Source organism: Equus przewalskii, chromosome 1, assembly GCF_037783145.1.
Source record: "Equus przewalskii isolate Varuska chromosome 1, EquPr2, whole genome shotgun sequence".
NCBI lineage: Eukaryota > Metazoa > Chordata > Mammalia > Perissodactyla > Equidae > Equus > Equus przewalskii.
Genome location: NC_091831.1, coordinates 58,928,481 through 58,942,688, shown reverse-complemented (window position 1 = coordinate 58,942,688; position 14,208 = coordinate 58,928,481).

The following is a 14,208-nucleotide window of genomic DNA, read 5'->3' as shown; positions in this document are numbered from 1 at the left end:
AAGTATCTTTCAATTCTTAAGCGTTTAATCCACACTGGAACCTTATGAAGTGAATACTATTGTTATGACAATTTTACAGATCAGGAGCAGAAAAAGAAGTAAATTGCTCAAGGTCATACAAGCAGCGAGAAGCAGATTCAGCCTTCAAACTTAGCGGCTTGAATGGGCAGAACCCATTCTCTGACCCTGTACACCTCATAACGCTCCATGTGGTAGTTACCATTATTAGCACAATTTTGCAGACAATTCAGGAGAGTTTAAGCGATTTGTCCAAGGTCAAACAGCTCGTAAGTGCATCCTTCTCTTGAGTTCATAGGGCAGTCTTAGAGTTCACCACTACTGCACATTGGGTTCATTTCTTCTGCATGCTGTGTGGTTTTTCTCGAATCTGTCTTCTATTTCACTGCCTCAGTTTTCTGCCATGTCAGCTATACCCTTAATGTTACACTACTGTACGCACTAATTAACAGTGGCATTATTTTTGAGCTTGGTTTCTTTTCTTAGTTCCCACGACTTCCTTTCCAACTTAATCTATTGCTTCATTTCAACTTTGATCGCTTGTTTCAAAGAGTTCAAGTTATCTTTAATTTCTTGAGAATGCAAAACATTTCTTATCTAATATTTCCTTCCATTTTCTGGGGATGTCCTCTTCCAGAATGTATACTTCATCTTTCTTTTCCATGCTATCTTTCCTCTCTCTGCTTGCTTCCTTCTTTCATTCCTTCCTTCTTTCCCTTTTTCCTGTAGAATTTTGCCTAGGTACCCTGTCGGTTTCTTTTGCTTTTGCTTACGTTGCATCTGGAACACTCCTGGCCAAGCCTCCTATTTACAGAAGAGTGTCTTCTCCATTCTCCACTTTGTTTACCCGGGCCCTGTGTGCCCCCTCCCCTCTGAACTTCAGCTTGAGAACTGAGTGTTGCTGGTTTATATTCTCCCTGTTTTCCTCTTCAGCTGCCTGGGACAGGAGCTGGGGAAGACTGAGGCCTGGGAAGCTGGTAAATGAATTGGCTCGCTGTTCTCTTCATCTGTAATTTTTTAAATAAAACTTTTAATTTTAGAACCTTTGTAGGTTTACAGGAAAGTCATGAAAACAGTACAGAAAGCTCCCATATATCCCACACCCAGTTTCCCCTATTTTTTTAATAACAGCTTTATTGAGATCTAATTCACACACCATAAAATCCACCCATTTAAAGTATACAGTTCAATGGCGTTTAGTGCTTACAGAGTTGTGCAACACAATCAACTCCAGAACATTTCCATCACTCCACAGAGAAACTCCTGGACCCACTAGCAGTCACTCTCCATTTCCCTCCAAGCGCCCGCTGCCCCAGGCAACCACTAAGCTACCGTCCGTCTCTGTGGATTTGCCTGTTCTGGCCTTTTCACATAGAAGGAACCATACAATATGTGCTTTTGTGACCGGCTTCTGTCACTCAGCATAATGTTTTTAGGGTTCATCCATGTTGTAGCCTGTGTCAGAATTTCATTCCATTTATGGTCAAATAATATTCCACTGTGTGGAGATAACACATTTTGTTGGTCCATTCATCAGCTGATGGGCATTTGGGTTCTTTCCACCTTTTGGCTCTTGTGGATAGAGCCGCCATGAGCACTCATGTACAACTTTTTGTGTGGTCATACGTTTTCAGTTCGTTGGGGATCTACCCAGGAGTGGAATTGCTGGATCCTATGATAACTCTTTGCCTTGAGGAATGGCCAGGCCAGCCTGTTTTCCAAAGCAACTGCACGATTGTACATTCTCACCAGCAGTGTATGAGGGTTTGCATTTCTCCACGTCCTGCCAACACTTGCATTACCTGTCTTCTTAAAACTACAGCCACCTTAGTGGGTGTGAAGCAGTATCTTGTCGTGGTTTAACGTGCATTTCCCTGATGGCTCATGAGGCTGAGTGCCTTTCCGTGTGCTTATTGGCTATTCGTGTATCTGCTTTCAAGAAATGTCTATTCCAATGTAATTCTGTTTTTAAAAACAAAACTCCTGTTTTGTAGACGAGGATTCTCCATTCTGTCTGGAACTTTCCTAGCTCTACAGGGGACGCTCTGCAAGGAAAGCCCACCAGCCATTTTGGCTTGAGGGTCTCAAGTTTTTGCTTGGTTAAACAATCCAGCAGTTTGTCCATTCCATCCAGCCGAGCCCGTGCGCCATCAGAGACTAGGAAATAGGGCAATTATTGCTTGCGTACTTTCTTCCCGCAGCTGGGAGGGGAGAAGGCACACCAGCAGTTCTTCTGTCTCCCTCTGAGATGCTCTTGATCCCAAACGGGAGACAAGAACCAGGTGTCACAGCGCCCTCCGAGCGCTTCCAAACCCACAGTCCCTTTTCCACCAAATTGGAGGGAACCCATGAGGTGTTTAGACTTTGCCTGACTTTCATCATCGTACCATTTTCAGGGAATAAGGCACATGGCTATTCCTGGAGCCTTCATTTAGTTTGGCCTAAATTGTTGCATTTCTGGGCGAATCTTCCCGAAGCACGTGGTCTGGGTTGAGACCCTGCCTGAGTTTCTACCTTAGTGACCCATTCCTTCCTGTTTTTATTTCATTTGGGCCATTTCAATTTGGAAAAGGAAATTAAAATAGCAATAGAGATGCTGTAACAGTAATCATGTTTTAATTTTTGCTGACTTGGTTGTGAAGGAGTAGAAACCCACCCAAATAGGGTTAAAAGTGTGAAAATCAACTCAGACTGAAAAGAAACAAAGGCAGCTCTGCCATCCCTCTGGCTGGAGGACAGACACAGACAAAACCAGCTGCAAAGTTAACAGGAAACGCTGCTTTCCCCAAGGTCCTGCAAGAGGTGTAAAATGCCACAATCACCCCCTCATTGGCGACTGCTGCTTTCTCACCAATGAGACCCCGCGAGAGCCCTGCTGCTGTTTTGATTTACTCCTGGGGAAACCCAATTGCTAAGCTGCTCTTGCCTAATGACAGCACCCAGCCCCTAATTAATCCCCATTTCTCCTAATCTTGCCTCAGAAACAGTCACCAATCCAGAACTGACCCCTGCCTCCCTTGGACCCTTCCAGAACCCGTCAGTGGGAACCCAAATCTTAGAAAAGACACTCCCCCCTCTTTTGTCCAGCAGCGTTCCACACTCCCTCACTGGACGAAGTTAATAAATTTGACAGGCCTGTCCTCTGCGGTCTGTGGCTGCTTAGACTGTGAGAGTCGGTATTAACCTGGTGTCGCCCAGCTCCGTTTTTCCATTCAGCTAAACTTTTGTTTGCCCTCCGGGATAATTAACCCAGGGTAATGACTGCTTAGGTGCTTTCCTCCTGCCAGCAGGAAGGGAAAACAATCATGCCTATTAGCAGCTCTCTCAGAGCTGTTCACCGATTCCAGGTGGGCCCGAAACACTGCTGCTCACGCGGGAAGGCGGACGACCTCCAGGCCCAGCCACGGACGGCCCTTGGGTGGAGGGTCCACGATCAGGGCCTCTCCCCACACCCTGCCATGGGACCACGTGGGCACCTGGCCCTGTCCCCAGAGAGCTGTCTGTCCCGGGGTGAGTCCTTCCTCTGTTTGGGCCTCAGTTCATCTCTCAGCTCACTAAGGCCCCTTCTTCCTAGTCAGACAATCTGTGATTCAAAATATAGCACTAAGTGGGGTTCCCAGTAACAAAAATCACTAGCATTTCTTAAAGGCTTTCCATGTCCTGGCACTATGCTTAGCATTTTGTACACATTTCCCATTTAGTTCTCATAACAATAAATTAAATATTATTTTCCCATTTTTACATGAGGAAACTGAGGCAGAGAGAGCTTAAGTGACTTGTCATAGCTAGTAAGGGGCAACCCTTACATTTAATCAGCATAGCATACTGTTTCCCTAAGTATCATGGAGAGATCAAAAAGAAACTGAGGCTCAGAGAGAGCTGTGACTCCCCTCTGTCACACAGCCAGAACCCAGGTCCCCTGGCTCCCAGGCCACTACCCTCTCCTGGCCTCTCTTTCTAGAGCTGCTAGCAATGCCCCCTCCAAACCGGTCTGGCCAGGGCAAAGGGAGGGCTTTCCCTGAAGGGTCCTGGCCCTTTAAAGTAACCTGACCTGCAGCGGCACACCTGGACTAGAAAGAAACGCAAGGGGTGGGGGGCGCTCCAAGAAAAGGTGCCTGGTGCTGGCTGCTCTGGGAGGGTCCAGCCCTGCCCACCTCGCAGCCTTCGGTGGAAGGACCAGGCCCAGATCTGTGATAGGTTTCATTTGACCTTGGAGTATTCATTTTTTTTGCTGACCTTTAAAAATCAGAATTTAGGTTTTCTCTTCTAACATCAGAAGGTATGGAAACACCAGATCCCTGTTCTGCATGGCCTAAGCGCTCATTCACCGTGGTCCCCACCCTCATTTACAAGCTTCGCCCGGAGGCTGAGCCCAGCTCTGACACACATGCACACATTTACAACCTGCTCTGGCTTCTGCACGTGCACACTCAGCCCTCCAGCTCCTCTGTCCCCTGGCGCTCTGCATCCACAGAGCAGCGGCCTCCAGGCCCTGAGACCGTCTGACCTGCTCCTGGCTGGAACAATTGCCCACTGAGCGTTTAGTTCAGTGGCTGAGCCCTGGAGAGGGGAAGGTTTTGCCCCCAGTCAGGGATCAGGGGAAGTTCTGTATGAGGTATGTTTGATCGTATTCTAAGTTACAGAAAATTCGCAGTTGGGAATCCAGCTCTACCCACTGCAAAAGGGAATGAGGGACCCCACATTTGATCGAGTGGACAGGACTATTGTGCCCTGACCAGTTACTTCGTTACTCTGAGCCTTGGCTTCTGCATTCCTATGAGAACTGCCCCCAGCCAGAGCACTTGATTAATCAGCAGGTGGATTATCTGGGCTCTGACTTCAATACAAGGAGCCTCAGCTCTTTTCTTTGTGAAAACACCATCACTTACTCGGTAACAGAGGCTGTACTGCAGACAGGATTCCAGGAATCTGTTTTGTCAACTGCATGGTCTCTCTTCGACTGCCTCTATGAGGATTGTCTCTACTCTGCGTTAGCTGTGTGACTTTAGGCAAGTGACTCAACCTCTCTGAGCCTCCATTTCTTCATCTAGGAAGTGGATATATTAATAGCACCAACTTCATAGGGTTTTTGTAAGGATTTAGTGAGATATTAGGTGAAGGGCATAGTGCAGTGCCTGGAGCACAGTATGTGTTCAATGAACGTTAGCAATATTTTGCCCGACACTCAAGCACCCACTTTCAGAAATTAATCTAGCACGAAAGCCACATTACTAGTACCATACCTACTTTCTTGACAGCTCTTTATACCAGGAACAGGCTAATACTTACAAAGGGTTCCGATGGTTACAATCTTCACAACTGCCCCACGAAAGGATCTGGCCAGAAGTGGCATCCGCATTTGGCAGGTGGCAGGTAAAGCGAGGCACTAGTGGTCAGACACGAAGACAGGCAGAGCTGGGCTAGAACCTGGGTCTCCAGCCTCCCGGCCAGGATTCTGCTTCCTACGTCCTGTTGACCACCCGCTGAGATGATCAGCTGAAGTGGATGATTCAGAAGCCCCTCGAATGACCTAGGCTCCTGGGACACCATTGGGAACGCCAATTCTTGCCATGCAGACGGCAAATTTGGTAAGTCTGATAAACTCATCTGTTTGGATGTCCAAGACCTCTTCTGTGTTTTGAGAGAAGATGGCGAAGACCAAAATTTTTAACATTTTAGCTGTAATAGTATTACACCATTGGAGAGACTAAAAGCTGAACAAGTTTTCTGGAAGGTAATTGGGAAATACATATCAAGTGACTTTATAAAATGTGGTTTGGGTACATTTCACTCCAATTCACTCCTGGGAGTATCTCCTAAGAAAAATCAGGTAAGCATGAAAAGATTTACCTTATATCATTGTTTATGAAACCAAAGTTTAGAAACAATCTAAGTTTACAGTACTAGGGGATTTGGTTAAATAAGTGATCATCTAGCCATACAATGAGGTAGTGTGTGTCATTAAAAATGAAGACGTAGCTTGACATATTTCAGGATGGAAAGAGTTTCTTCTTATACTGTTGCAGGGGCAGTGGGGGAGGGGAGCAAGTTACCCATGGCATGGATAGCAGCATCCTGTGTGTGTGTGCAGAAACACACTCTTACACATGCATGTGCGCGCATATATCTGCATACGTCTGGAAGGCAAACCAAGTTGTTAACAGTGGTTACTGCTAAGTAGAAATATGGATTTTTTTCTCATTAGGTTTTTAGATTTTTTCAATAACGAGCATGTTTCTCGTGTAATTTTTTACAGAGAAAACGATTTGGGGTGTATGCCCTGGGGATTTCTACTCAGTGGAAGCTGGGTCCCTGGGCACTGCCCCAGCCATCCCACCCCTTCTCTTCCCTGTACCCTCGTCCCCAGCCACCCCTCCCCTTCCCATAAGCCCTTAGCCACGTGAAGAGAGGCAGGGAGCAGGGGCTCCTCAGAGTGCCCCCCCTCCCAGAGTTCCAGGTCATGTGCTTTCCCCTCCTCCCCCGCCTGCCTGGTCATTTCAGATGAAGGCCTGGAGGTCCACCAGGAGGTAGTTTCCAGCAAGAAGGAGACGGAGGCCAGGCTGTCCCACAGAGGCCGGCCTTTTTCCCAGGACTATGACAAGGCACGGCTGCCCTTCTTTCTCCACTGGGAGACTGGGGAGGTGAGTCTCCTGCCTGTCCTTGAGACGCAGCCAGCTCCCTCCCCCTCCCCCAGGAGACTACAGGGCTCGCCCTGAGTCCCAAATGAAGTCACAGGCTGGAGCCCCCAGGAGGCCATGTGGACACAGGGGACAGTTATGGTGACAACTTGCCAGGCAACTTGGGCAAGAGAGGGAGGGGTTCAGGAAGCGCAGCCCCAAAATATTGCCCCGCAGCATGCGGAACATTTTAAGCTGAAGGAGCTTGAGAAAATGGCAGAAGCAGGAGGGTCACTCTGACCTCCCCCGACCCTTGTCCCCTGACAAAGGCCCTCATTCTCGGACTTTGGGAGGCTTCTCATTTCTGAAGGCTGGAGTGATGGCGGGGATGGAGGGCTGGGCTGGGAGAACTGAAGGTGAGCAAATGGGAAGAGGTTGGAGCCCTCCCTCACCCCGGACCAGGGTGGGAGTTGGAAGTTGGAAGTTGGTTTGGTTCTAGGAGGACGTCTGAGGCCTGCCAGGTGTCCCACTCTGTGCAGAAGCGCATGGTGATTAAGACCAAGGATCCTTGCAGCTACGAGGGGCTGAGGCAAGACCTCCACCAGCTAAGCCAGTGGCCACACAGCAGAGTCCCCACTCCCTTGGGTTCCAACTTCCATCTCCAAAACCACTGTCTCCTCTGCGTTAAGGGGGTGAGTCAGCTCTCGGGTCGCAAAGGCCCTCTCCCCAGCCTCACCTTTTCTCGGTGTCCCCAGCAATGTAGGTTTATTTATTCTGTGATACAAATTCTGCCACTCGCTAAGAAGGCAAAAGTGATTGCAACCATTTTCTTTTCAATGACATTTCTCTAGTCGATGGCTGCTTTATCAAAGCCCCCTGAGATTTCTGTAGTGAGCTCCTCCTGTCGCATTTAGAATAGGGTGTGACTGTCACAAATTTGACTCACCAGGGTTTTTTCTCCTGCAGCACCATGCAGAGATAAAGTCCCGCAGTTCAGGCCTGAGGAAGTGGGAGAGCTGGTTACCTGCACCCTCATGCCAACCGGGCGGTGTCTGGCATGAGTGGGAAGGTCGAGGGACGGCAGGAGGGGCCACATTCCCCTGGACAGAGAGTTGGGAACTGCGCGCCTGGCACCCCAGCCCTCCCGCGCCTGCCCCCAGCATCCCTCTTCTCGAGAACCCCTCTCCGGCTCCAGCCCCACTTGCGGGCTCCCCAGTGGCGGCCTGGAGGAGCTGTGGGTGTGGTGAGGGCTCTGGGGGCGGGCCTGCGCGGTGGATCCTGGAGAGCTGGACGGGCTGCAGGCAGGAGGCATCCCCTCTCCACTTACCTGGCAGTCACCGCTCATCTGCCTCCGCCTGGCCCAGGGACTTGGCCAAGTCCTTTCACTCGCTGGCCTCCGAGGCCAGGGCCCAGACACTCTGGGGCTGAACCCACACCTGGTTCACGCTCCGGTTCTGAACGCCTTGCTTTACTTCTCAGTGCATCCGTGTCCACACCTGCAAAGTAGAAGAATAAAACAGAATGAAGCTGTTTAGTGAAAACACCTTGCAAACACTCAAACCGCCAGGGTCAGATCCAGTATAGCATCAGCAAGTGGAGTGGAAAACAGCATCCAGGCCCCCTGGTCCAGTATTCAGTCCTCTGTGCTCTGTGCCCTTCTGTCCCCCGGCCCATGGCATTCAGGTGAGATAGCCTTGAACCCTCCCAATTCCCATAGTCCAAAGATTCCTGGGGATCCTGCAGGCACAGGGTCTCGGGGCCCCTCTGCCTCTGGCCCTCGCTTTGCCCCTCATGTCAGCCCAGATGCAGAATTTGGCTCCTGCACCAATTGCTACTGGGATTCCACTAGTGAGCATTTGGAATTTCTAGCGATTTTGCAGATGTGCGGGTCCCAGGGAAGGGCTGTGCTGTTAGCCCCTGGCACTCTACCGTGGGCTCCCCTCCCCCTCTGCTCTCACCCTTGCTGCCCCCTCCTCAGTTTTCTCAGAAGTCCCCAGATACGACCCCTCGCTCATGAACTATAGCCCCCAGCCTTCGGCTGTCTAAGTACCAGGGCACCCTTGCCTTGTGTCAGCATCCCCTCAAGGGGCATTAGCAAGACCCCTCCCTAAGAGGCCCCTCCCTCCATCCTCAGAGACAGATGGGACAACTGCCCCAGCTCCTTTGCCCAGAATTTGCCACTGGGTGGGGGGCCTTGACACCCCCAGAGGGCAGCCCACCCAGAATCCTTGCAGGGCTGGAAAACTCTTTCACCGACCTGTGCCCTCCTTCTGCCCTCTCAGCCCCCACAGTGTGACCTTGCCCCCCCCGCCCAGCACCTTCCTGGTGGACACGGCCACCTCCACTCAATCAGAGGTCTCCCTGGCCACGCTCGGAGTTCCTGGACTTCAGCAGCATGGAGCATGCACCCTGCAGGAGATGGTCCTGTGCACAGCCGCCCTGGCCCCCCAGCCATCCCAGACCTGCTGAGTCTGCTGCAGAATACCCACACCAACACTCTACCCAAGGGGGCTGTGGGCATAGCTCGGGGAGGGAGGAATGAAGAGGATAATGGCAGCAAACACTTAGGCAGCACTTAGCATGTGCCACACTGTGCTAAGGGGTTTGTGTGGATTGCAAAGTCATGCAAAAATATACATTTCAATCCTCACAATAATCCTGTGAAATACATACTGTTATTATTATCCTCATTTTATAGATGAAGAAACTGAGGCTCAGAGAGGTTAAATAACTTGCCAAAGATTACACAGTGAGTGGTGGAGTCAGAATTGGAAGCCAGGTAGTCTGGCTCCAAGGCCTCTGCTGTTCAGCGCATGAGGCTCCAGAGGCCACCCCAGCGCTGTTGCATTGTCTCTCTCAAGGCCCCACCCCCACCCCATGCTCCTCCCACCCACGTGGAGTAAAGGAGAACCTGTGGAGCTCAGATGGGACAGAGGTTGGGAAACCACTGGCCTAAGAGCAGGAGACTTGAGGTCCGTCAGGAACGTACTGCATGACCGTGGGCAAATGTCTGTAGGAAACTGGCCTCAGTTTCCCCATGGGGCTGGGCAGGGTCCTCTCTAATGTCCACTCTAGCTCTGACATTCTGTGGTCTGTGAGAAAGCAGAGGCAGTGAGGAGGGACAGTGACCCAACATTGACCTTTCCCTGCCCAGGCCCCAGGCTCCTCCTACTGCCCACCCAGCTCGTTCCCAGGGAGGGAGAAGAGCACAGGCTCGTGCACTGTGGATGCTGATGGTGAGTGGTCAGAACTTAGGAAGGCCCAGAGAGCTCATGGGGCATGCCGGAGCCACACAGCCATGTGGGGTTTCCTTTCTCTCCAGAATTCCCTGAATGGAAGGCCCTTGGAGCTGCCCACTGGGGAGTCTGGGATTATCATGCTGGGAGTTGTCTTTGGAAAGGGGGCCCAGCAGGGGTGATCTAGGCAGCTGGTCCCCGAGAGTTGGATCTTGAAGGTCAGGGTCGCTTCTGACAGGTGCTGATTGAGAGGCTGGCATCCTAGGCCAGAGGAACAGCCCAGGCAAAGGCAAGGAGGTTGAGGTGATGGGGCCAATCTGTGGCTGCTGTAGTTTGAGGTCTAGTGGGAGATGAGATGGGAAGGCTTAGGAGTTTGGGCAACGTCCAGCAGACAGGTGGCTATAGGGAGTGACTGAGCAGGGAGTGACCGCAGAGACCTGGGCTCTGCCAGCAGGAGGTGAGCCAGGCCATGTCCCTGCTCCTGGACGGACTGAGCAAAGTGTCAGGCAACTCAGAGCAGAGGCGGTCTCTGCTGGCCCTGAGGCACGCCTGCTTCCCTGGAACCGTGTCCCTCCCCCAGCACTACATTTGCTTCCCACAGCCTCCTCTGCCACCACCTGGTCCAGGCACCACCGCCTCCTGGGCAATGGCAGTGGCCTTGCTCTGACCCATTCCCTGCTTGGTAGCCTTTAAAATGTAAGTCATACTGTGTCATTCTCTTGTCCACTCCCTGCCCTGGCACAAGGCCCGACCCTTGCTCATCTATCCCATTTTGTTGCTGGTTCTCTCTCCCCAGAGCTGCACCGGTTCTCTGACTGGGCCAGCAACCTGTGGACCCGTTCCTCCTGGAAAGCACCTGCTCAGGCTGTTCCCACTGCTTGCAATGCTCTTCCCAGCACTTCCCTGCTGCCTCCTTATCCTCGGGTCTCAGCACAATCACGGCTCCTTCTGAGAGGCCTCCCTGACCATCTTGCCCATAGATAGTTCGCCACCTCATTCTCCATCCTAACACCCTGTGCATTCCCTCCCAGCACTGTCACAGTCTGAGAGGGGCTTCTTCACTTCATTCTCATTCATTATCTGCCTCCTCCATCAGACCCTCAGCTCCATGAGGGGAGGGACCATGTCTGTCATGTTCACCTCTGTAAGGCCCCAAAGCACACAGTAGGTATTCAATAAATGTTTGCTGACTGAATGACTGAAAGAAGAAGAATCAGCCCCTGCTCTCAAGAAGCCCCGCCCACCAGAGGGACAGTGAGTGGTGTGAACACAGATGTATGTGAAGACAGCTTTGCACGCATGCACAGAGGAGGGTGCCGCAGACTCATCTGGGCTCCCAGAGGAGGTGACATCTGGTCCTAGTCTTGAGAGAAGAGTAGGGAAAAGGCGGGAAGAGCATGAGGCCTGCAGGGGCGACCACCAGAGCCCCTGTGGTTCCCACTGTGGTCAGGCTGCGGGCGGTGATGCGTGTGCAAGGCTGACAGCCTGGACGTGTCTCCTCTGGAGGATGTGAACCTGTGGGCGCAGGAACTGAAAACCAACACCTGGGCATGGGACAGAGGGGCTCTGAGCTGGCGCCTGAGGTTGTGACAGGGCATCCAGGGCCCCGAGATGAACGGGTTTCCCTCAAGCCTGTCCCCACATGGGCAGCAGGCTTCCTGGACTCCTAGCAGTCTCCTCTCAGCAGGCGCTCAGCCAAGGCAGGGTGGCCCCGGATTATCTGGATAATGGCTCTATGTGAGTGAGCAGGAGCCCGAAAATGGAAAGGGTCTCCCCTTGGGGCTGCCCTGGCAGTGGATTTCCAGGTCTCTGTGGACAGCCCTTCACCAGGGCCAGCTGACGGCCCAGCTGGAACAGAGGTCCCCCACCGCCCCTGAACACAGCAATGTTGGCCAGCCCCATGCGACTGTGTCTGCAGCTACGGGAGGGGAGACGCCCATAGGGAAGAGGTGGAACCCCAGGGCCAGGGCCGTTTAGCTCAGACCAGGGTCTGATGGGAAACTGTTCCAGACCATCCACTCTCTGCTTCATGCATCCACCCACGATTCACTAACCGTTTATTGTGTGCCAGGCTCTGAGCTGGAGAGCCAACCTCTGCTCTGGGGGATTCTCAGGCTAGTGGTGGAGCCAGGTGAGTGACACCCAAGAAGGATGGGGGAATGACGGGCTGACGGGAATAGTAAACATGAGACAAGGCTTTGGGCAAGATTACTGTTTCCGCCCTCACTTTTAGCCATTTCCTTCTATCTTGTTCCCTGAGGAACTCTGGGGTGGAGAGAAGTCAATACGCCTTAGCAGGACTCGTTCACTGTTCTCAGTGCCGGCCCTGTGCCGCGTCCAGAGAGAAGTGCAGTCCCTGCCCTCGTTGCTGCTCGGGGGCCAACTGTGGGGCAGGGGCGACACGCAGGCTGGTCTTGTCTCCTGGGCACTGAGGGAGCACTTTCCAGGCACTCAGGAGGGGCTATAAAGTCTGTCTTGGGAAGACAAGGGAGGGCTCCACGGAGGAAGCAGCCTGGGAAATGCACTGACGGAGCCTTGATGGGTCACAGTCCTGCAATGCATGATGGCTGTCCTGGTCCTGCAGTGCACGGTCTCATCCAAACCCCTCTCAGCACTGTGAGGGAAGACGGAGGCTCAGGCAAGCATCTCTGGCAAATAGGCAGTGGGCTGGGCTTTGACCCCAGGCAGTGTGGCCCAAAGACCAGGCTCTACACAGCACAGTCCCCTCTGAAGGGATGCTGCTGTGGACGGGACTGCAGCTGGCAGAGAGGGGCCGGCTTTCCTGGGTTCCTCTGGCAACAGCCTGAGCAAAGACCTGGAAGCAGGCAGGGGAGGGTGGGCCAAGGCCGAGCGGATTCTGACAGGGAATCAGGTAGGGGTGAAGGGAGAGGCAGAGAGGCGAGGCTGACAAGAAAATCAGGTAGAAGTAATTATGAGACTGGGGCCTGAGCCTGGAAGACAGCCGTGGGGCCTCGCCTGGTGGGCCCTGCTTCCCACAGCCCTCTGGCAGGGGAGGGGGTGCAACCCTCCCACTGGCTGGGCCACCATCTCCCTTGCTATCCTTCCACACAGAGGTCTTCACACATCCACAATATCCCCCCAGCAGGCCCCCCACTGTGCGTCACAGGCTCAGGGCCTCTCCTCACAGCCGCCAGCCCCTTCTCCTGCACGAGGTCAACTCATGCAGGCCTAGGCCTGCCGTCCACTTGTCCCCCTGCTGTGCCCTCCCTCCCCCAGGCCCTGTGATGTGTTGAATTCTCGCCACTGAGTTCCCAGAGATTGGAAACTCCAGTACCCTGTCACTGATCCAGCCAGTGACGGGCTCCTTCAAGGAGACGCTCCCTCCAGGGTTGGAACCAGCTCCAAGACCCAGTGGGCCCACCTCCACATCCCTGGCTCCCAGCTGCCTCGGTTTCCAGGTCCCAGCCTCCAGGGAGAGTCTAGTGAGAGGACGTGAGCCCTGCGGGACCTTGAAAGGAGACACATAACCCACCCTCTCTGTGTGTTCCTGTTTATTTACCCTGCAGACACTGGGTTTTCTGAGAGCAATTCCTATCCTCATGGGGCTCACGGTCTAGGGGCAAACAGGCCTTATTCAGGACCCACAGAGGGAAACACACAAGTGCACCAAGCTCTCTGAAACAGGTCAGAGAAAGAGCCCCTAGGAAGACCAGCAGGGCCCGGCAGCCACAGGAAGGATTTTGGTCTTCTCCCCAAGGGCGGTAGAAGCCCCTGAATGGCTTTTGGCAGGGCCCTTATGAGGCAGAACTGAATCAGCCCCCAGCCAGCCTCCCCACCCCTGGAAGATATCTCTTTTTTAAAAATTACTTAATTAATTAATTTATATTGAGGTAACATTGGTTTATAACATTATATACATTTCAGGTGCACATCAGTATATTTTGACTTCTGTGCAGACTACGTCACGTTCACCACCCAAAGACTACTTACCATCTGTCACCTTATAATATGCCCTTTTACACCTTTCACACTCCCCTCTCCCCACTTCCCCTCTGGTAGCACAAATCTAATCTCTGTGTCTACGTGTTTGTTTGTTGTTGTTTTTTAGGTATGCGTTTTGGTGAGGAAGATTGGCCCTGAGCTAACATCTCTTACCAATCTTCCCCTTTTTTTCCCCAAAGCCCCAGTACATAGTTGTATATCCTAGTTGTAAGTCAGTCGAGTACTTCTATGTGGGACGTTGCCACAGCATGGCATGATGAGCAGTGTGTAGGTCTGCGCCCAGGATCTGAACCCGTGAACCCTGTGCCACCAAAGCAGAGCACTCGAACTTAACCACTTGGCCATGGGGCTGGCCCTGTTGTTGTTTTTATCTT